Source organism: Maniola hyperantus, chromosome 15, assembly GCF_902806685.2.
Source record: "Maniola hyperantus chromosome 15, iAphHyp1.2, whole genome shotgun sequence".
Classification (NCBI taxonomy): domain Eukaryota; kingdom Metazoa; phylum Arthropoda; class Insecta; order Lepidoptera; family Nymphalidae; genus Maniola; species Maniola hyperantus.
In genome coordinates, this window is record NC_048550.1 from 14,131,294 (window position 1) to 14,156,457 (window position 25,164).

General features: G+C 38.1%; 1 protein-coding gene across 1 annotated transcript in view; it reads right to left on the minus strand.

The window, feature by feature from the left end:
* Window positions 1-21,822, minus strand: part of LOC117989190 (metabotropic glutamate receptor 2-like) — a 221,558-nt gene extending 199,736 nt beyond the window's left edge. The window contains exon 1 of the mRNA XM_034976516.2: window positions 21,659-21,822. The gene's annotated coding sequence lies outside the window, so the exon portion shown is untranslated. The remainder of the gene's footprint in view (window positions 1-21,658) is intronic.
* Between the last annotated feature and the right edge of the window lie 3,342 nt (window positions 21,823-25,164).

Below are 25,164 nucleotides of genomic sequence, written 5' to 3' on the forward strand. Positions count from 1 at the left end.
CAGTCAGTCACCTTTTCCTTTTATACCTTTTATATATTTAGATAATGTCGCAAAAATAAACAGCATGTCTGTCTGTCTCTAAATTTCATTTAAAACATTTATTTTCGTTTGCTCAAAGAAGACATTTCTGAGCTAAAATAAACACGAGTGTAAACAAAATGATCGTAATGAAATCCAATCCGCACACATTTCTGCTAAAAATACGAGTCTACTTAATACTAAGCTCGCTTCTTTAAACATTGTATTGTACATAAGGATTTATTAACAAATATTTACTAATTCTTTTTTTAAAAACGAAACCCGTACTTCTTCTTTTTTCTCGAAAGCCCAAATACCAATTTTCATAGATTGAAAAACCGGCCAAGTGCAAGTCAGGCTCGCGCAATGAGGGTTCCTTACTACAGTCGTATTTTTTCGACATTTTGCAGCATAATTCATACATAAAAATAAATAAAAATCTGTTTTAGAATGCACAGGTGAAGACCTTTCATATGATACCCCACTTGATATAGTAATCTTACTTAGAAAATTGAAAATACTAATTATTAGTTCATGACCACAATTTAATTTTTTTTTGTGATCTAACCCTAAATTCACGGTTTTCAGATTTTTCCCCAAATATCAGCTATAAGATCTACCTACCTGCCAAATTTCATGATTCTAGGTCAACGGGAAGTACCCTGTAGGTTTAAAGACGAACAGACAGACAGACAGACAACAAAGTGATCCTATAAGGGTTCCGTTTTTCCTTTCGAGGTACGGAACCCTAAAAATGAAAGACATTCGTTTCGGGGTGGAATTTCTAAGGATCTTGGAATATGTATTTCTTTATTTTTAACCAAAAGCCCAAATATCAATTTTGTTTCTTTCGAACTAACTTTGGAATCTGTAATCGTCTGTGTTGTGTGTTGTTGCTATGTTCGTTGACCTCGAGCGTCAGTCAGATGTTTTATTTGCAATATATCGTAAACTTTTACAAAAGTATAGGATATTATTTTCATTTTTTTTTTGCGTTTTTTTTTGTGGTATCATATTATCAGTAATCATCAGTAGGAACTATCACCTGTCTTCGTTTTTGCCAGCGTTTTGGTTACACCCTGTATTATGTTTCCTTTACTACACTACGTAAAAGGCAACGCCTCGCATTTTCCTAAACGGCCTTATACATATTTCAAACTCGCATTAGATAGAGATTGAAAGTTGAAAAGACTTTAATCCGCAGTAAACAGGGCATTTTATCAACGTTGGATTAAGTCAACCCGGGGGAAGATCGATGGCGAGGGTATTGATCGGTTTGCTTCTGCAGATATCAAGGCTGGGTTTCGCGCCTTAATGGTGATTTGTTGGCGAAGTTTATAATTATGTTTGTGTTACAACGATGACTTAATAGGTCTTTAAAAACTTTCGTCGGAGTTTTGGTTAGCATATTTTAATCGAAAGTTTCTGGGTCCAATACCGGCTTAGCAATATTTCATCATCATCATGATCAACCCATCGCCGGCTCACTACAGAGCACGGTTCTCCTCTCAGCGTGAGAAGGGTTTGGCCATAGCCTACCACGCTGGCCATGTGCGGATTGGTAGACTTCACACACCTTTGAGGACATTACGGAGAACTCTCGGGCATGCAGGTTTTCTCACGATGTTTCCCTTCACCGTTAAAGCAAGTGATATTAAATTAATTGACACGCACATAACTCCGAAAAGTTAAAGGTGCGTGCCCGGGATCGAACCCCCGACCTCCGATTAGAAGGCGGACGTCCTAACCACTAGGCTATCACAGCTTGATTTAGTCGCTACAAACTTGTGTATGGGACGTACGTAATTGCCCCAAATATATTATTCTGTATAACGTTTCCTTTTCCATTGATAGTATCTGTATTTGTAGATACATGTGCGACGCACTTCGAAATTCTGAGGCCCTGGTTAAGTTTTCAAGTAAACAAACATTGCTTTGGGATTCACATAAGAGATATAAAGATCAGCTATAGATTGCGAAATAAGCACGCGAACAGAAACGAGCTTATATGCGCAAAAAAACCATCAATCTGAAACCGCTCTTCGTTTCCGCCTTTACACACTCATTTGCCCTTTAGTGTTTTTGTTCCAGCCTTTAGCTCCTGTGTCAATTGTCACAAATGTCACGTGATAAATTGGACAGAATACCTTCTATTCGCGCAAACGTGTCACAAAGTCTGCGATTTGAGTCGGATCGCGTCCCTGAACTAGGGATACGTGACATTAATATTTAGGCGCTATAAACTTGTGTATGGGACGTGCGTGATTGGCTCAAATATGTTCTGTATAGTTTTCATTTCCACTGGGAGTATCTGTATTTGTACATGTGTGGGCCCGCATATTACTTATGCGAAGCTCTTCGATACTTCTGAGGCCCTGGTTAAATTTCCAAGTAAACAAACGTAGCTTTGGGATTATTAAGCCACGGCCAAAATTTTCGGATTCCGAAAAACCGCTGGACGTTGTGGTCTCAAGTTGCTAGAGTAGCAACCTTGCATCAGAAAGCACAGCGTTGGAGGACCCCTACCAGGTGGATAGACGACATGAAGTCGCAGGATGGCGCGCGACTCAAGACCGCGTCGTGTGGAAGTCAGTCTTTTTTTTTAAAGAATATTAGCCATGTTAAATGACTACTATTCCCCTTTCCTCTCCAACTAAGCGTCAGGCTTGTGCTAGGAGTAGGTACGACAATAGCGCAACGGGCGGGGTTTGAACCGTCGACCTTTCGGTTTTCAGTCCACTCCTTTACCGGTTGAGCTATTGAGGCTCTAAAGTCTCTACAAGAAACCTGTGTACAGCACACACAGGTCTATCGATTGAGAATGACGATGATGACGAAGATGATTATTAGTCTTAAGTAATGAACTAGAGGTTAGGAGTTTCCCTGAGGGATAAGATCGGAAATGAGGAGATCCTTAGGAGAACTAAGGTCACTGACATAGCCCAAACTATTAGCAAGCTGAAGTGGCAGTGGGCAGGTCAGGCCTGTCGTAGAGGCGATGGTCGTTGGAGCCGGAAAGTCCTTGAGTGGAGACCGCGTTTAAGCAAGCGTAGTGTGGGACGCCCTCCAGCACGATGGACCGACGATATAAAGAGGCTGGCGGAAAGTGGCTGGATGAGGAAGGCTGAGGACCGGGTGTGGTGCGTGGCGCTCTTTAGGGAAGGCCTATGTCCAACAGTGGACGTCCACAGGCTGATGATGATGAATAAATTAGATAGAAAACTCAGATTATGCAAAAAATATACTAAGCTAAAATCGATCAAGTGCCTAAGTATCGGAAAGTTTAATTTTATCGGAATAACGCGGCTTTACTTTCAGACAGGGCATAGCAGTTCGGGTGTTGGAGAGATTAGGAGGAGCTTATTCTGACGATAGATTGGTAATTGGGACAGACAGGACGTCTCGAGGATCTACATTATTCATGTTATCTTTTACGCGATAAGAGCAACAGGCCTGATTAGCATTTTTTATAAGGTTTAAAAACCTATATCCACGCGAATGAAGTTGCGCGCACCAGCTAGTCTTTTAGTTTTGGTGGAAATTATATAAGAACTAGCTTATGCCCGCGACTTTGGCCGCGTAGTCTACAAACAAATTTGAAACGCCTATTTCACCTCCCTAGGGGTTTATCTTTCAAAAAATCCTTTCTTAGCGAAAGTCTACGTCATAATAGCTCTGCATGCCAAATTTCAGCATGATCTGTCCAGTAGTTTGAGCTGTGCCTTGATATTTCAGTCAGTCAGTCAGTCACCTTTTCGTATAATATATTTAAAGAAAAGCATACTATTCTTTGACTCGTCTCGGCGGGGGCGCTACCGTGCGCTCTGATAGAGCATTCTCTGCAATTATATTTATCTTTCCAATTACTATAACAAACGTGCAAGCAACTGATAAGTGACGCGTCGAGAACGGCGTCCATTAGTGCTAATGATATCAAATGTGTGCCCCCTACAAATTATAAATGGCAGCCATTAATCAACGCAGAATGGGTGCGACTGGGCCGTTAGCGAGCTGTGAAAATACTTTACTACTGTCGTATTTGTATATTTTTGTGCTTAGCACGCAATTTGAAAATAAGGGCGTAAATCATCTCTATTAGTATTAACCGATCTTGCCCATACCAGTGCCAGAACCTATCGTGCCCATACCCTTTAGTGAGTATAAAACCTGCTTGCATGAACTAACACTAAAAGAGCATTCCCAACTATTGGCTAACACAACAGACTATAGGCAAGCCAAAGAGGCTTGCCCAAACAAACTAACAAATTACTCCGCCTGGACAAAGGTATACTTAGGAAGGTGGTGGGACTCATAACAGGGCATAGCCCACTAAACAAACACCTTTTGGTTATAGGTGTCACCGACAGTCCTGTGCTCCTAGAGTGCACGGGCGTGGCAGAACAACGCCAACGCCATTTGGGTTCCCCGACCTCACTCCATGAAGCCCTTGGAAACCTGGGCAGTCTATTCGGCTTTTGGAGCGAGCTTGGATGGCTGGAGTGAAGACTTCGACGAGGGGGATGAGGGGCAATGCACGCACAACAGATGGAAACGTTTGAGTGCGGAAACCAGCCCAGAGTGAAGAAAGAAAGAAAAATTATTAACCGATAGACGTCCACTGCAGGAGGTACGTCTTTTTCCATCCATCCATCCAACGGTTCCCTGCGACTCATTAATTACGAGTATTATCTGTCCACTTATTGAGGTATCTTCCAGCGCTGCGCTTACCGGTGCGAGATTACTATTCTAGCACATTGGGACCTCCAAGTCTATTTCGTTTTCCAACTATGTGCCATGCCCGTTGCCACTTCTGCTTCTCAACCCATTTAACTATGTGTCGGCCATTTTGGTTCTGCTAGAGATCTCGTCATTTCTAATGATTTTAAGCTTATTTCGTGGTTTAACGATATATTTTAATGGAGATAACGGGTACATACCACGATTGGTCCCGTCGTGACCACAACCCGTGCAATTGGGTTGTAATATTGACAAATAAAACCATTAAATTAATCGCGGTATGTACCCGTTATATCTAAAATAATATGTCGTCATCTCTGATTTGAAGAAACATAATATTTTACTTATAGGTAGGTAAATGGATAGGAGGGGAAATCCTTTTTTTTGTACTTATATTATACTTAAAGGTAGGTAATAATTGGAGAGGAAATCCTGAGTCGTAAAATTTGAGCAGTCCATTTCTACACCATGTTGTAACAATTTCCAATAAAATAAATATATGTACAATGAGTAAATAGGTCCGGGTATTGGTTCCGGGTATAACTCACATCCGAAGGGTACCCGTATATGAGTTACGAGCACCGCTCACGGAAACTCAACTTATGAAACGCTTTTCCCTTCCCGTAAGATTATCCAGCTTTCTTTTCTTATTTTCAAGGAAGCTATTTCTTATTTTATTGCCTACTAACTGACCCGCCCTTGCTTCGCTCGGATGGAAGTTCTGAAAATCATTTTTAGGGTTCCGTACCTCAAAAGGAAAAACGGAACCCGTATAGGATCACTTTATTGTGTGTCTGTCTGTCTATCCGTCTGTTTGTCAAGAAACCTACAGGGTACTTCCCGTTGACCTAGAATCATGAAATTTGGCAGGTAGGTACATCTTATAGCTGACATTTGGGGAAAAATCTGAAAACCGTGATTTTAGGGTTAGAGATCACACAAAAAAAATTAAATTGTGGTCATGAACTATTAATTAGTATTTTCAACTTTCGAAGTGAGATAACTATATCAAGTGTAATAAAAAAAAATTAAAAAAAAAAGTGGGGTATCATATGAAAGGTCTTCATCTGTACCTACATTCTAAAACAGATTTTTATTTATTTTTATGCATCATTGTTTTTGAATTATCGTGCAAAATGTCGAAAAAATACGACTGTAGTACGGAAACCTCATTGCGCGAGCCTGACTCTCACTTGGCCGGTTTTTAGGGGAGAAAGGACAATTTTATACCTACTAAAATTGATTTATTCATGCGACATCGTCCGTGTCGGTAACGCATTTTTAGGTAGAACGCGTAGGCACCCAGGTGGTGAGGATGAAATGATTACGGTGGCGTGTGGTGCGGTCAAATAACTCCTCAGAGCATAGAGCGTTTTTATGCTGTGTCTCTGGATAGATATAGGTACCTAATGTGTTAACAAAATATATTTCTAAGTTAATTCAAACATTCGAATTTCTTTGCAAGCAATAATAGCATTAATTTATTGAATAGCTTTTATTTTGAGCATTTTAGGGTTCCGTACCTCAAAAGGAAAAACGGAACCCTTACAGGATCACTTTGTTGTCTGTCTGTCTGTCAAGAAACCTATAGGGTACTTCCCGTTGACCTAGAATCATGAAATTTGGCAGGTAGGTAGATCTTATAGCTGACATTTGGGGAAAAATCTGAAAACTGTGAATTTAGGGTTAGATCACACAAAAAAAATTAAATTGTGGTCATGAACTAATAATTAGTATTTTCAACTTTCGAAGTGAGTGACTATATCAAGTGGGGTATCATATGAAAGGTCTTCATCTGTACATTCTAAAACATATTTTTATTTATTTTTATGCATCATAGTTTTTGAATTATCTTGCAAAATGTCGAAAATATACGACTGTAGTACGGAACCCTCATTGCGCGAGCGTGACTCGCACTTGGCCGGTTTTTATTACAACTAAGTAGGGTTAGATAGGTAAAACGTTAAAAATTGGCTACCTATAACCTACTACAGATAAGTGGAAAGAAACCAATAATCTGCGACAGATACTTACTTACGGCCGAATTACCTGAATGTAATGAGAAAATATCGAATAATAGAAAAACGCTAGAGCACTTAAAATCCAATTTAGAACATCCTGCGATGGAAACCATTCACACCACGCCACAATAGATCGCAAATTGTTTCCACTACAAATAACACCTTTGTGGTTTACCTACTAGCTGATGCCCGCGACTTCGCACACGTGGATTTAGGTTTTAAAAAATGCCGTGGGAACACTTTAATTTTCCGGGACAAAAAGTAGCCTATGTCCCTTTCCAGGCCCTAAACTATAGGTACCCGTGCAAAAATCACGTCGATCCGTTGCTCCGTTGCGACGTGATTGAAGAACAAACCAACAAACAAACAAACACACTTTCATATTTATAATAGGGGTAGTGATTTCCTACATTATTTTTTATAGTAATTCCACTTTTCAGACTCTATTGAGCTTTTTTATCCATATCCTCCATACTAACATTATAAATGCGAAAGTGTGTATGTCTGTCTGTCTGTCCGTCCGTCTGCTAGCCTTTCACGGCCCATCCGTTCAACCGATTTTGACGAAATTTGGTACAGAGATAGCTTGCATCCCGGGGAAGGATATAGCCTAATTTTTATTCCGGAAAATCAAAGAGTTCCTACGGGATTTAAAAAAAAACTGAATCCCGTGGGAACTCTTAGTTTTTTCCGGGATAAAAAAATGGCTTACGCCCGTCCTTGGAATGCAAGCTAATTACCTCTGTACGAAATAGATGATGCCTTATCCACGGAAAGAAGGTAGTAAAGCTCTCTCTTTTCGTAGTCTCATACAAATGATAGAGGAAAATAATCTCAGTGCGTGCTTACCATTTTGAGTCACTAATGTATCCCAAACTCTAAAGTAACAGCGAGAGCGCAATACTAACTCCTTTCCGCAGATATGATATACCTAAGTAACCTGTCGAAAGATTACAGAATTTTAGTCTAAAATCCTAAGATATTATTATTCACAATAACCAACTAAATAATACAGCTAGCTGAAAATCTGTAAAAAGCGCTCAAAACCTACCTACTTTGGTCTGAGAAAATACACAATAAACTAAACCACTAGTACATAAATAAAAGCAGATTCTATTCCGAATAACTCGGCATGAAACTCAATAAAACTATACTCTTTCATATTTTATTCTCTCCGTTTTTTCCCCAACCAAAACTAAGTAACTTTGTTTCGAGACAGAGAATGTCATTTATGTAACAAAGAAGAAAGGTTACACAGCTAAGCAACGTTCACTAATGGTACTTTTTAACACGTACCCAATATAACGAGTTAGTTTGAGATTTCCTTTCAGTGACAAAAGTTTTTTTTGATAATAACATGAGATAAAGTGATTTTGGATCCCGTTTAGTACGTCCCAATTAGTTGAGGTTATGTCAACCTTTCTACTATCGTAATACCCAAGGTCTGCACCCTTACGTGGTCGAAATTCCACGAATACGTAGAAAGCGATTTGTCTCCTCATTTCTAATTCGAACCGCAAAGATTTGGTACACCCTTCCAGCATCAGTTTTCCCATCCAACTATAATATGGGTACTTTTAAGTCAAGTGTGAATAGACATCTTATAGGCAAGCACGCTGCATCTTAGACTGCATCATTACTTGCCACCAGGTCTGATTGCAGCCAAGCGCTAGTCTATAAATTAAAAAAAAACCCTGAATCGAAGGCAAGCGATACCTTGGAAGACCCCCCACTAATTTGACAGACGATATTAAACGAGTAGCAGGGATTCGCTGAATTTAGGCGGCGCAAGACCGTGGCGTGTGGAAGTCTCTACGAGAGACTGACCTAGTAAGTGTGTCCGGCAGCGGATGTCTATCGGTTGATAATGATGATGATGAAATTCAATAACCTCAGATAAGAAATGATTAAATTAAAAATACGCGGAATTATGAATTTCTAAAAATACTAGAGGTAGTTCGAAACGCGCCAATAATTGGATGACGTCGAACAACAAACAAATCGACAGTTGTTTCGCGTGATTGAATTGCAACTTAGTGTTTAGTTGCATTTGCAAGTTGCCAGCGTTTGTGGATTTGTGTGATGACTGATGATATTTTCTCTTTTTTCTACAACCGCACCGCGCGCCACCGTAAGGAATTTCACCCTCACCATCTGGGTGTCTGGTGCACTTCGACCGTCCGCTGCGCCAGATCCTTCTTTCCACGCACGTGCAAACTGTGGAACCAACTCCCATCGGCGGTGTTCCCACTAGATTATAACATGGGGTTATTCAAGGGGCGGACCAACAAATTCCTAAAAGGCCGGCAACGCATCGGCGGCTCCTCTGGTGCTGCAAATCTTCATGGGCGGCGGTAATCACTTAACATCAGGTGACCCGCCTGCTCGCTTGCTCGCTATATCTATTAAAAAAAAAATTAAAAAAAAAATATATAATATTGTGGATCCAGCACAATGGTCGCTAACTATGGGCCTCATAAGAAAGCTCAGAGTTACTTAGCGGGCGATGGCTTTGGCTAACTTAAATCTACATTTTCAAAAGGAAAACCTGACTAACTGACTGGTCTATCAACGCACAGTTCAAACTACTGGACAGATCGGATTGAAATTTAGCATGCAGATAACTATTATGACGTAGACATCCGTTAAGAAAGGATTTTTGGTAAAACTGGGGTTTGAAATTTTTGTAGTCCACGCGGGCGAAGTCGCGGGCATAAGCTAATCTAAAACATATGACTCTAAAAATATTTTTTTTGATACTTCTAGGTATTACAAGTATCTCAGTAAAGCATAAAATATAATATGCTTTCGTTGGAAATCCCATAAGGTCAAAGTAGAGAGTTGGAAAAAGTTGTATAACTAGATAAAACCAGTAAGTATGCTTTCAAAAGGATGACAAATCTAATAAGGGCGGACCGGATGGACGACCTAATTAAGGCCTTCGTGTAGGAAGTGTCCGTCAAAAAAGTTAGAGCTTAGCTAAAACTTAGCCAAAGTCTCTTGAATCAGCCGTTTCCCAGATTAGCTTTTCGAAGTTTGGATAACTTTTTGTAATTTACTTGTACGTTCGTATTAAATATGGAAATGGTAAAGTGTGTTTGTCTATCAAATTATAATTTGATACGTGTTCCGTACTTTTAATATTTTTATATTTCTAGTTCCCCTTTTCCAAATTTTTAGTATATTTAATCTGGTAGATGAGATGCTCGCGACTTCATCCGCGTGGATTATTTAGGTTTTTATAAGTTCTGTGGGAACTCTTCAATTTTCCGGGATCAAAAGTAGCCTATGTCCTTCCCCGAAATGCAAGCTATCTCTTTACCAAATTTCGTCAAAATCGGTTAAACGGTTGAGCCGTGAAAAGAAGACAGACAGACAGACAGACTTTCGCATTTATAATATTAGTATGGAGTATGAAAGTATGGAAGTATGGGTTACATTTGGTCGGGGTTTATGTGATGTGTCATACATCATAGCTTAACAATGTGAGCGCTTGCTAAAACCGGCAACACTTAGTGCTGTCAACAGCTGTCATTCGAATTTGACATAATACACTCTGGCGAACTGCGGCGCGCCCGCAAGTAAGCCTATAACGGCTCTCAGTACAAAACCGCCATTATAGACGCGAAATCAACAACCTGGGACCAGAATCAGCTACCCTGAACCTTACCAGTGCATCTTGAGGGGCCCCCAACATCGGAGCGCGTCCCCTCAGTCCGGTAAGTGACTACTTTCATAACCCATTTGCCCATTAGCTTTTATTCTAAACAATAGGCAAAATATCAAATTATACATCGCATATTCAGACAGATAATAATCTGGATGTCTGGATATGCCATTGAATAAAATTTGTCACAGGGGTGAAATTCTTGATATTGTAAGCTGGTTTCGTTTCATCCAAAGAACGTATAGCTCAAAACCGTTTGGAGACTTGATATTTTGATATAGAGCCTCGATAGCTCAACGGCTAAAGGAGTGGACTGAAATCCGAAAGATTTTCAATTCAAACCCCACCCGTTGCGCTATTGTCGTACCTACTCCTAGCACAAGCTTTACCCTTAGTTGGAGGGGAAAGGGGAATATTAGTCAGCATAATAAACTTGGCTCATAGTCTTAAAACAGTGATAGCCTAGTGGTTAGGACGTCCGCCTTCTAATCGGAGGTCGGGGGTTCGATCCCGGGCACGCACCTCTAACTTTTCGGAATCATGTGCGTTTTAATTAATTAAATATCCGCACATGGCCAGCGTGGTAGACTATGGCCAAAACCCTTCTCACTCTGAGAGGAGACCCGCGCTCTGTAGTGAGCCGGTGATGGGTTGATCATGATGATGATGATGATGATATTCTTTAAACAAAATATGTGCATATTGTAAGGTCAGCAACAAAGTTTGCACCCGTCCATAGTCGCTTGTACTGGTGAGTGCAAACCTAGCTTTGTTGCTGACTGTACGACCCTCTCTAGTCAATGATAAAAATGAGGTCAAGTTTCCACTACAGCGCTAAATACAGATTGTATAGGTACCTAATTCCACTGAGCACGTTAAAGCACATCGATACTGAAGTAAGCACGTTCATCCGATACTCAGAAACTGTTGTTTTGGTTTGGAATTGATTAAACTTAGTGTTAGTTGTTTGTGTTGGTTACTCCTTTTTAGGGTTCTGTACCTCAAAAGGAAAAACGGAACCCTTATAGGATCACTTTGTTGTCTGTCTGTCTGTCTATCTGTCTGTCTGTCTGTCGGTCTGTCAAGAAACCTACAGTTAAAAAATAAACAAATCTCAGAAACCTTCTCGGAGAAACGCGTAAGCGACGCAATTTTCCCGGCGCTTTAGACGTTCTGGAGTTAGGTGTAACACTCGTATCATGATTTCTTTGTCAGATCGCGGCAACAAGGTCGTGTGAGCCGTGTGTAGTTCTCTTACACAATATTTCAGCAAGATATCATAAAAATCAAATAAAATATTTATAAACGAAGTCCTCCTCATACAATATTAGGTTGCTCCTTGAATTCCCTAAAAAATATAAAGTAATAGGTACATACACGTGTAAATACAAAATATTGTAATATTGGAGGACATGAAAATATAAAAGGGATAACCTGTAAAATAAGCAATATTAACTTACGAACGTCGACACGACTACATTTGTATTCCGGTATGAAACGGCACAAAGTTATAATGCTGTGACATTTCTTAGGGTAAACACGCACTGCGAAATTTCCCTGCGCATTTCTCCCGCAGAATTTTATGACATGGAAATTGTATACAAGTTTAAAAAATCTATTAAAAATATGCTTCTGAAAAAACATTATTACACAATTGAAGATTATCTAAATGATATAAAAGAGCGTGGATTTGACCTGCAGCTCGTTCCAGCAACGCACAAGACTGCAAATACTTTTGTATACATGGCATAATTTTGTACCTATATCAAATATTTGAAAAGAGCAACCGCCGGTTTTTTGCTGGAACCAGTGGTAGATGCATCCGACTATTCGAAAGTACTTGTAAAAGTTTATTTGAATTTAAAAAAAAATTATTTTTTATTTTATAAAGCCGCATGCGTTCGCAGAAAAAACAGTGCGTGTTGTTTTACGCATGGTTGAAGTAAAAGTTAGCACGCGCGTGTATAATTATTTGCAATGATTTTTATCACATCATGTAGTATCTAGAAAATACTGCTTTTAATCTAATATATATCCGTGAGTAGTCTGTTATGGTAGGTAGTATAAATATAGCACGACCAACTAGCCATAATAAATTTTATCGAATGTTTTCTTAGTCATTTTAAACTAAGTAAACTTTTCAGTATTTACTTATAAATTTTTGATATATAATTTAAAAATCCTTTTGTAAATCTCAAAGTAATGAATAGATGAATCCAGCGTTGCTTACATCTTTGAGAGGCGTCTCAAATAATGTAAGTAACGCTGGTTTAGAACCAAAATCCGACTGCAACAGAAATCTTGGTTTGCCTGTTACTACTGTCTAATTTGTAAGAAGAAATAAATCTTGCGTATTTATTTTGCAGTGCGGGTTTACCCTCTCTTATTTATGCTTGACACGCCTTAACATTATTGAAGTGTATATACCGACAGAAATATTGCGATATAAAAACGAGACATTAATTTTTATTAAAGAGAAATGGAAAAGAAGAAAAACGAAAAAATTAAAAGTCAGAAATATTATTTCAGTTTTTTATAAATTAATGAATAGATCGTCATGATCAATCCATCGTTGACTCATTATAGAGCACGGATCTCCTCTCAGAATGAGAAGTGGTTAACCCATAGTCTACCACGCTGGCCAAGTGCGGTGTGTGCAGTTGCGTGAAGTAAGTACCAAATTATCGAATCTATTCACTGGCAAATATTTTAAAACCTGTGCTCAATATTGACAAAGCTTATGTAAAATTTGTTGTGTCAGACCTGGGCGCGTTTGGAACCCGAGTTTTAGTTTTAAGTACGTATTAATTATCACCACTATATCATCTTACAAATAAAAATATTAACAATCAGGAAGCGTAAAATTTTACCTAACTTAAACTCAACTCAATTTATTTATTCAAGATGAATAAATAATTTGAGTTTGAGCTTAAGTTTATACTCATACATGAGTCTGCAGCTAATTCTATCATAGTGAAAACAATAACTTGAGTTACAAGCAAGCAGCACAACTGGACGTACCACGCACTGATCTAGTTAGCGGTACGGATGCATTTGCTGAATACGATGCGCTGCTAAACTTTACACTCATGTCTATACTACTCTCTTACTGTGATCATTATCATCATGATCATCATCATCATCAACCGATAGACATCCACTGCTGGACATAGGTCTCTTGTAGGGTCTTCCATACGCCACGGTCTTACACCACCTGGATCTTCAAGCACTGAGGAAAGCACCTTGGTCTTCAAGCACTGAGGAATTTTCTAAAAGAATATATCTTGAAGTTTTCTGAACGCTGCCCAACCGAGTTGGATTCGGCGGCTGACCTGTTTCTCAAAATTGGACCTACCCAACTGGATTGTGTGTCCTAGGTATATGCAGTTAATATTAGAAAACAATAACTTAACTTAAGTGGGCGTACCAAAATAGCGTCGCACTAATCCAGTTAGCGCTACGGATGCATAATTTGCTGAATACGATGTGCTGCCAACATCACTAATGTGTTATAACTACTAGCTTTTACTGTGACTCTACGTGAGTTCACTGCAGCTATACAACTTCCTACTTTGATACCACGCCTGCGTGTATATGCAACATACAACACACACGGACGTGCAAACAATTACTTAAGTTGTAAGTAAGTGGGCGTAGCAGCGAGCTAACATACGTCCTATGGCCAAACGTTGTTTTTTTAAAATCATAGTTTTGAGTTTGATTTCTTAAGAACATAGTTTTTTTGCTTGATTATCTAAAAGTAAAATGTTGAAAGTTAATTTAACTTTAAAAATAATAAAATTATGAAGACAATCGTCGTGTGGTTTTTTGTGACCTCAACAAAAATTCTACGCCCAACTCCCCCAGATTTACCCTAATTAGTTTTAGTTGGTTTAATTTTTCTTTAAATTATTGTAACACAAAGCTCAGTGTTTTGTACAAAATAAGATCCAACTTCTTAATGTCATTGGATAGTTAAGCTTCTTAAATTATTCTCAAACAAGCGAAAGCCTACATTTTGTAAATACGCTTTATCTGACTTTCGCTTAACAACCACTTTTGCTGAAGTAAAGAGGGAAAAATAGTCGAAGTATTATGACATTTTCAAGACTTTGAATGACTATTGAAGAAAAGTTATACGTCCATTCTATTCTTGGGAACTTTCCTAAGTACGACAGTGAAATTGGTCTACTTATTTTTTATTATTTCAATTTTATATCAAAACAGGTTTCAACTATAAATGGTTCAAATACAAAAACAATAGATTAAGATCTAAGTAACCCATTAACATGTGAATGCAACAATGCTTTAATAAATATATGCACTAAACAAGGTAACATACAATATGTAAAATACAGAATAAAGAAATCGACAATTAGGTATTATTAAATATGTAAAGTGGTTGAGGTAACTAAATAGTTGTAAATATTCGAATGATAGACAAATGAGTTAACAAGCATACAACAAAATTAACTATGAAAAATATACTTAAAGTTGGAGAAGATGCAAAATGTTGATAATATAAATGATGATAAACTTATTCAATGGTGCTGATTCTGAGCATACCCAAATTTTAGAGTATTTGCATCTTCCTACTAATGTGATACGAAAAGGACGGACACAGTTTGACAGTTTTTTTAATTTAATTTAGAGCTGTCAAACCTCGTAATTTTAGCTGCCAGACGCGAGCCTATTGCTTAAGTTTGTGGCGTGCACTAAAATTTAGAGTCTTTAAATGTAAAATTCATGTTCCGTCCTTTTTTAGCAATATTAAAAAGAAAAGATGCAGATACTCTAAATTTAGTTTAGAGAAAGACAAGAGAATCGGCGCCATTTTTACTGTTCCGTACCCGAAGACAAGTAATGTACATCGACCTTTAGAAGGAGATAGCAAATTTGAAGAGCACTGTCTCTGTCGTTAAGACCGACAACACGTCTTAGAGGTATGAGTGACAGAGACAGCGCTCTACAAAGCCGAAATGACATTCTAAAGGCCGAGTACATTACTTTCGGCCGCGTACTGTACGTTCTATGAAACTGAAAATCAAAACACAGAACACAATCGCTTAGTCACTCATTCATTCATTCACTCTGTCCCCAGCGAGCGGTAAGTAGACCAATAGTATTCAGTCTGTGGGGCGGTAATTGTGTAGTTCGTTAGCCGTGTTAGCTTTGGTGTGGACCTAGGACATATAGACAGACTGGACGTTTACAATTGGACTCGTAGATTAACACTTACTATTCCGTTTAGTCCGCCGATCCGCACTTGGCCAGCGTAGTGGATTATCTCCAAACCCTTTTCATTCTAAGAGGAGGTCCGTCCTCAGTAGTGAGCCGGCGATGGGTTGATCATGGTGATGATGATGATTCTGTTTAGCCTAGTTCAAAGATTCGCCTATTCAACTTTTAATTAATCTAGGTACATGGTACTAGTTACTTTACTTTTGGCTGCAATCAAACCTGGTGGTAAGTGATGATGTAGCCTAAGACGGAGTGCGCTTGCCTCGAAGATGCCTATTCACTCTTGACTTGAAGGTACCTTGGTAAGGATATTATAATGAAAACTGATGCTGGAAGGGAACCTAACTAAAAACATAACCAATTCATCGCGGAGACGAGGCCTCATCTTCATTGGATTTAAATTTAGGTATATCATTTTTTTTAAATTCCTTATAGGCTAACGCTTGATCACAATCGCACCTGATGGAAAGTGATAATTCAGCCTAAGATGTATAGCCTAGTACCTACTAATTACTTTACTTTTGGCAGCAATTAGACCTGGTGGCAAGTGATGATGTAGCCTAAGATGGAGCGCGTTTACGTAGGAGATGCCTATTCAACTCTTGTTTTAAACATACCCGGGTTGTAATTGTTAGGAAAGCTCATGTCAAGAAAAAAAGGAAAGAACTTGATATAAAGTATAAACAGATGTATTGGCTACTTGGTAGATATTCCTCGCTGTCAATACACAACAAGATTCTTTTGTACAGACAAGTCCTGATGCCCATTTGGACTTATGGTATACAGCTGTGGGGCTGTACCAAAAAAAGTAACATCCAAATCATCCAACGGTTCCAAAACAAAGTACTCAGGAATATTGTAAATGCACCCTGGTATATCAGAAATGATGATATTCATAGGGACCTTCAAATTGAATACGTCCATAAAGTTATCACCAAATCTGCCAAAGCCCACGACTATAGGCTTCGCACCACGTCAACGTTGAAGCAATCCAGCTGCTTGACGTAACGGAGACAGTGAGAAGACTAAAAAGGACCAAACCTTTTGAGTTAGTGTATAGTGATTAGTGATAGTGTACATAGTGTAAGTGCTGAAAGAACACGTGAACAAAGTGTCATATCTCAAATCAAGAAAGACTAAGATGCGTCAGTGGACAATTTCTTAGTATATAAGATAATTTATAAGTTTAGGTTAAAATAAAATTACTTATTAGTCATACATTAGGCTAGATCGTAATATAATTGAGTAGCTAATTGGCACTCAACAATAAGGAAAAAAAAAAGGAAAGGTGAGGTTTGTTGTCATTCATCTCACATTTCACGCTGGCACTAATAAGTTGGGGAGATTCAATACGAAGCAGATTTTGAGATCACAAATTTTTATCTAAGCATAGAAAAATAAGAGAAATAGTATTTAAAAAAATATGGCTGAAACTTAGCATCAGGTGATCGGCCTGCTCGTTTGCTATTTTTATTTAAAACTAGCTACCCCGGCGAACTTCGTTCCGCCTAACAGTCGATAAAATTTTTTTAAATTTTTTTCTCCGTAAGAACCTGTACTTCAAGGAATGTTATAAAAAAGAATTAGCGAAATCGGTTCAGCTGTACTCGAGATTTGCGATCAGCAACACATTCAGCGATTCATTTTCATATGTAGAAAGAAGAAAAACCTATGTATGCAGATTTCGATAATAAAATCATATATCTATTAGTAGGTATGTGAGAGAAACTAGACGCAATATTCAGCTTTTAAAGGTTTATTATACATACAAAATAGAGCGTGATATTATTTTGAGTTAGTTAAGTAAAACCGGTCATTTCTATGCAAATCGTCAATAACGGAAGAAGTGGCAACGCAAATGAAAGGCTTAATTTAGACACCCTAATTCTTGGCGCGTGCTCGGTGTACTAATGCTTGAATTACACTATCTATCCTCCAAACCACGCCGCAATGAACAAGTGATGGAAATAACTTTGTCGCTAAGGAATTCATTGCATTTTAATAGCTTCAAATCCAACTCGGCTGGGTAGCGTTCAGGAAGCTTCGAGATGTCTTGTGCAAAATTCCTAAGTGCTACAAGACCAAAGTCTTCGAACAGTGCGTGTTGCCATATGGATCCGAAACATGGGGCTCATAAGAAAGCTCAGTGTCACTCAGCGGACGATCACGATGGAGAGAGCTACACTGGGAGTTTCTCTACGTGATCAAATCAGGAATAAGGAGATCCGTAGGAGAACCAGAGTAAACGACATAGCTCAGCGGGTTGTGATGCTGAAGTGGCAATGGGCAGGGCACATAGTTCAAAAAACCGATAGACTTTGGGGTCCCAAGGTGCTGGAATGGCGACCTCAATGGCGAAACTCGCGGCAATGGGTTGAGATTGTGATGAGAGATAGATGAGAGACCTTCGATTGGACAATTGGACGTCAATGGAATCAGCTACATTTATCACTACACATATTATAAATGCAAAAGTTTGTTTAATTGTTGGTTTGTCCTTCAATCATGTCACAATGGAACAACGGATTGACGGGACTTTTGCATGTGTATAGTTAAAAACTTGTAGAATGACAGACTTTTTATCCCGGAAAAATCAAAGAGTTTCTACGGGATGTTTAAAAACCTAAATCCACACGGACAAATCGCGGGCATCAGCTAGCGATAATTATTTGTTTTATTGTAATTTTTTGTTTTATCGTAACTTTTTGCGTTTTGAATAAAAATGGTTCGAAATTCCCCAAATTAAAATGGCCGGCCAAAAATCGCGCGGCTTGCAATCAACGAGGCTTGCCGCTCGAGTGTAGCGCAAAGTGGATAGGCTGTGTTTTAGTGCTTTTGTGCGATGCTTCGGGCAGGTGGTTACAATATTGGCTTTGGGCGTTGCCAAAATGTTAAAGAACCACGCAGTTTTGGATCTCGTTTATACACTCGATTACTTTTTAGGATTCCGTATCCGAAGGGTACTGACATGGCTCTATGACTAAGCCTTGGCTGTCCAACCGTGTGTCTGTTTGAGGGTATACTATCTCATGAACCGTAGTAGGTAGAAAGTTGTGTATTTCTATTGCTGCTATCACTGCACAAATGGCTGCCATGTAAATTAAAAGTACATACCTACTTGTACGTTTCATTTTTCAATTAGTTAGCCCTTGACTGCAATCTCACCTGGTGGTAAGTGATGATGAAGCGGGCTAACTTGGAAGGGGTATGGAAATTTTTATTAAACCCATGCCACTTTGGTTTCTACACGTACCGGAACGCTAAATCGCTTAGCGGCATGGCTTTGCCGGTAGGGTAGTAACTAGCCACGGTCGAAGCCTCCAGATGTTACGGAACCCTTCGTGTGGGACTCCGACTCGCACTTGAGCGTTTTTTGAGGTAATAATGGGACCGATTCTCTTGTGCACAATCTCTAAACTAAACTAAATTAACAGGTATATAAATCTAATGCTACCCTTTTCTGCAAGCAACATTATGAAAGGGATAGCAATAGATTTAGACGTGCCATTTTAATTTAGTTTAGAGATTGTGTAGATACAACAGAATTAGCCACAATATCACCACGTCTCGTCATCATCACTAATTTTAAACTACTTACCTACTGTCAATTATGTGAAGATGATTAAAATAATAATTAATCATTTGAATTTCAAATTATTTCATAAATATTTTTTTTGAGTTCAGATAATATAATTTTATGAGCTATATTTTTCCCACACGTCTGTCTACAAAAATGTGGAAACGAAATGCAAATTTTACTGTTTTATTTTCTTTATCTGCGGCCGGTTGAAAAATATAATTATTATGTTAATTTTTCTCGAAAGAATTTACCGGCCCGAATAAACCTTCCTTTATACTTTTGAGAGTTTCATTTTTTCTGGAAAACCAATAAAAATATACCTATTAGCATAAAGGAAAAGAAAATGAGATAAAAGTAAAAAAAACATTTTTAAAACCTTTTTTTATTGTATTAAAAAGTAATGACACCTACTCACGAAAATAAATAAAAATACACGCAATTATAAGCCCAAACACATATACACTATCAAATGCCATTAGGAAGTTCTACCTTTCATCTCCTTCATGAAGCTCCCGTTTTTATGTTCTTAAAAAAGTAGACATGAAAAGCTGTGTCCAAACTTAACTGTCAACTGACTGACTGATCTATCAACGCACAGCTCAAACAGCGGGGGATTAGAAACTTGAAAGTTACGGTAGGTTTCTTTTATGACGTAGACAATCGGAAATTCCACTCCCAAGGAAGTTAAATAGGGGACGAAAGTTTGTCATTTTTTCAAGTTATACCTATCCAAAAATCTTTGAAAGTATGTTGAATATCGGTAAAAAAGTGAAAATACGTGACTGACGGTTTTCGAAAATTTTACCCCCAAGGGGATTATAGGGTGTTTAACTTTGTATGAAAGTGCGTCATTTTTTCAAGTTATATCCAAAAATCTTTAAAGTATTTTGGATTTTGGTAAAAAAGAAAAAATTCGTGATTGACGATTTTTAAAAAAATTTCGCGTAACGGAATTATAGTCTTATAAAAGTTTATGAAAATCCGTAATTTTTCAAATTATATTCATGAAATTTTAATGAAAAGAAATTAATGTTTCAGGATTTTTAGAAATTGCTCGATGATTTAAAAATTTAACTCGGGCTAATCCGGGGTAGTATAACTAATATACATAGATGAACATGTTGTTGGGATAGTTTATATTTAGACAAGGCCCAAGGGCAAGATTTATGATACATATACGCTTGGAGGGTTGAAGCTAAAAGGAAGCTAAACATCAAACAGTTTAATGATGAGGGCGCGGCCACGCGGCCCTTCATGTTATACAACAAACCTGTATGATATACTTACTTACCTATAGACTATAATCTCTAAAATGTTGAAAAAATACGACTGTAGTACGGAACCCTCATTGCGCGGGCCAGACTCGCATTTGGTCGGTTTTTTATGTGGCACCAAATAAACACTTTTTTCTTTTTCTTTAAATAAGCGCGTACCACCTCAGACCCCCATTGCTGGTTATAAAGTTGTTATTCTATGAAAATCATTTTTTAATTTTATTTTCGACGGATTTGCTAAGGGATACATAACCTGAAAATTCTTTTTTTAAATATTAAGATTGTGTATTGATGACAAAAAAATTGCCTTAGTTACTTTTAGTTTCAATCATAAATCAGAATATTTATTTTCGAATGATAATTCTCATAATTTCTTGATTTGTTTTGCTATGAATGCTTAATTCAATGATATTGATTTTTGTAAAGCCAGATTTATCTATATATATAAAAGGAAAAGGTGACTGACTGACTGACTGACTGACTGACTGAATGACTGACTGACTGACTGACTGATCTATCAACGCACAGCTCAAACTACTGGACGGATCGGGCTGAAATTTGGCATGCAGATAACTATTATGACGTAGGCATCCGCTAAGAAAGGATTTTTGAAAATTCAACTCCTAAGGGGGTGAAATAGGGTTTTGAAATTTTGTAGTCCACGCGGACGAAGTCGCGAGCATAAGCTAGTTTTATATAAAATCAGACTAACAATTATTGTGGTTCGAATTTTTTGTATATTTGAGTTACTTACAAATTCAAGAATAAATTTTTTAAAAAAAATTCTCAGTTTTGATTTTCTTAAAAGTTGTTTGTTGATAATAATTATACCTAATTATAATTTAACTCATAATGTATTTAAATAAATCACACCTATCTTTATTGTACCTATTCTTCTTCCTTTGCAACATCTCCCTCTGCCAATAGTCCCTGGTAGATACTTATCTCTAGAGAAAAGTTTTTCCCTGAGCACTTTATCTTTTTCTCTTTACTGTTACAAATTTTTGTTACAAATAAATAGAATAAAAAATAATTATTCAATTTTTTATTTGAATGCGCCATTTTTATTTAAACACAAATATTTAACCTTTTTCTAATATAAATATTTCTAAAAACTCACCTTCAAAACGCAGCAACGGTCCTTGTCAATAAAAAATCCAATAACCGAAAAATAATCACAATATATAAGTAACAATTACTCAAGTGGAATAACTAAACTATCTCGATAATATAACGAAAGTTTCCGTGCCCCGCGCGCTACAACCTATGAAGGCTCCTTCACCACCCAGCGGCCGGTGGCATACTGAAGCCTGAAAGCTTGGGGCTTGTAAGCTCTGCGGGTTCAGGAAAGTTCCGCTGCGTAGCACACCGCTACATCCAGGGCAGCCCTGTGGGTGTTAGTTTAGTCAAAAAAGATGGGATCACTGCCTCACTACCTTCTATTATAAATGTGACTAGCTGATGCCCGCGACTTCGTCCGCGTGGAAAAAGGTTTTAAAAATCCCGTGGGAACTCTTTGATTTTCCGGGATAAAAAGTACGTAGCCTATATCACTCCCCAAGTCTTTATCAGCTATACCCATGCAAAATCTCGTCAATAAGTTGTACCGTCGCAACGGAGCAACGGATCGACGTGATTTTTTGCACGGGTATAGTTTAAGACCTGGAGAGGGACAAAGGCTACTTTTAATCCCGGATAATCAAAGAGTTCTCACGGGATTTTTAAAAACCTAAATCCACGCGTACCTAGGTACGAAGTCGCGGGCATCCCGGGAAATCAAGGAGTTCCCACGGAATTTTTAAAAACCTAATTCCACGCGGACGAAGTCGCGGGCATCAGCTAGTATATAAATAAAACGAAAAGGTGATTGACTGACTGACTGAAGGACTGACTGATCTATCAACGCACAGCTCAAACTACTGGACGGATCGGGCTGAAATTTGGCTTGCAGATAGCTATTATGACGTAGATATCCGCTAAGAAAGGATTTTTGGAAATTCAACCCCTAAGAGGGTGAAATAGGTGTTTGAAATTTGTCTAATCCACGCGGACGAAGTCGCGAGCATAAGCTAGTTAGTCTATAAAACCATACAATTTTTGACAAATAGCACATTGCTAAATAACTCATCGACAATTTACAGATAGTTTGAATATGGTAACCGAACTAAAATCTCTTTTACTTATCTTTTCAATAAGCTATATCAGAACTTCAGAAAATTGAAAAGTTTACACACAGCGATGTTGCAAAGTGCAACATTCTTTTCCAGTGTTTGTATTGTTGAAGTTCTCCTGAAAACTATATTTCTTGAAGCTCGCAACAGCTAAAGTAATAGAGAAAGAGCCAGCGCGTGCCAGACCTTCGTTATTTTATAAAAGCTGAAAGTTTCTCTGCGTATTGTCCCCAACACAGGGGGGAACGATCAGTGACTATGAAGTGTGGATCATGGTGGCTTTGGCAGATAACGGGTATGTGACAAAGGTGTAAAAAATCTTACGTCAAAATGTATCCTAAAGTGTATTTTTTTATATTTTTTTCGAAATGTTAGTTTAAAGCACGTCAAGCATTGCCAGACAGCCTTAAAGTTTAATAAATTGAAGGGTGTCTGGCAAGGGTTGCCACGGTACTAAGTGTCTGGCAAACTTAAAAAAAATACATGACGTGATTTCTAATATTATTCAAAAGAGAATATAAAAAAATTACACTTCATACTTCGAAGTAGATTTTTTACACCTTTGTTATCTGTCATGTCCCAAAGCCACCATGATCTAAACTTCATAGTCACGGATGTTTCCTCCCTGTGTTGGGGACAATACGCAGAGAAACTTTCAGCTTTTATAAAATAACGAAGGTCTGGCCTTCGCGGGCTCTTTGTCCATAAAGAGTTCAGGTGAGTGTGAAGTAAAATAAACTTAATGTTTCCCAACAAAAGCCTCCACTTGAAGAGGGAGTTGCTTTACGCATGTAAAAAATATATTTTGGAAAAAATATTTTTGACCTTGTTTCCCTCTCGCCGTTTTCCTATCGAACCGCGAGGCATCGCCAAGGTCTGCCCCCTGACATAGTCAAAATTCTACGTACTTGTAGGAAACAATTTGCTTCCTCGTTTCTAATACATACGGCTACAATATGAAATGCCCTTCTGACTTCTGGTTTCTCTGCTAGTTATAATATTGGTGCCTTTAAAAAAGAGTGAATAGGCACCTTTTAGGTGCGCTCCACCTTAGGCTGCATCATCTCTTACTATTTGGTGTAATTGCAGCCAAGCGCAAGTCTGTGTAGGTGTACCTAGTTAAGAAATAATCCCTCCTGATGTTGTAATTTAAAACGCAATTTCCCATGCATTTAGTGCCAGGACTTATTGCGTAAGAGGAAAAACTCAACTTAAACAACAACGACATACTTAGATACTTAACATTTTTAAGTTGAGTTTCAACTCAAGAATAATATGTCATTTCAAAGTTCAAATATTCGAGGTAGTTTAACTTCTAAACCAAGCATATACTTATTTTTAATATCCAATCTGGCACTTGTGGTAAAAAAATACTACGCTGGTAGTAGATAAGTGCCAGAGATAAGATAAGCAGACCCGTACTCAGGTAGCCAGTGGTGGATTGATGATCATGACATTAAATTTTACGAAAATTTGGCAAACCGCATACAGTTAAAAATTTATAGAGCGTATCTACAAATTTTTATTCAGTTTGATTAGTTAGGTTCGGCCAATGTCAGGGTGAACATGGATGAGAGAACTCTCGGTTTTATCCTAAGTCAACGATATGTCAAATATTAGGCTATAATGACGTGAAATCATAGAAAAATAGGACTAACTTAGGGCACATCCATTAAATAAACTACCATTTGACGTCTGCGAGTGACGTCGAAGCCTCAACGTTTTTTAAGAAGTTCTATAACTGTTGTGAACTGCGCCAATGTGCACCAGGCTATTAAGGCGAGAACCGTATGTCTTCTCCTACGCGTGTTGGTCGCAGCAACAGACGCAGAAGTAAACAATGTATATTTACACGAAGGCAGCTGGAAATATGTGGTTCGCGACGAACATAAAGCTTGTCACACACGTAGCTATAATATTTTTGTAGAAATTTTATTACTTATTGCCAATGATATTAGAAGAAAAAAATCTTTTTCTTCTAATATCATTGCCTATTGCAAAGTGTATTTATTATGTACGATAAATCCCTATAATATTCATTGAAGTATTTATCTTCTTTTGAACTTAATATATATATATAAAATTCAAAGTCCTGACTGACTGACTGGCTGACTGACTGACTGACTTATATTATATCAACGTGGTCCTAGAGACATGAAATTTTGAGGGTGTGTTCTTTGTAAAGAGTAAGTATTCACTAAGAAGGAATTTTCAAAATTCCACCCCTAAGTGGGTTAAATAGAGGATGTAAGTTTGTATGAAAGTCTGTCATTTTTCAAGTTATTTGCATGAAAATTGCTATTTGGGTTGTCGGTCACAAATGAAGAAATACATTTTTCAGGATTTTTGGAAATTCAACCCCCACCTCAATTTGCTAAATTCCACCCGAGCGAAGCCGGGGCGGGTCAGCTAGTTTATTATAAATACTTTAGTTTTCCTTCAGCATCTCCTCTCC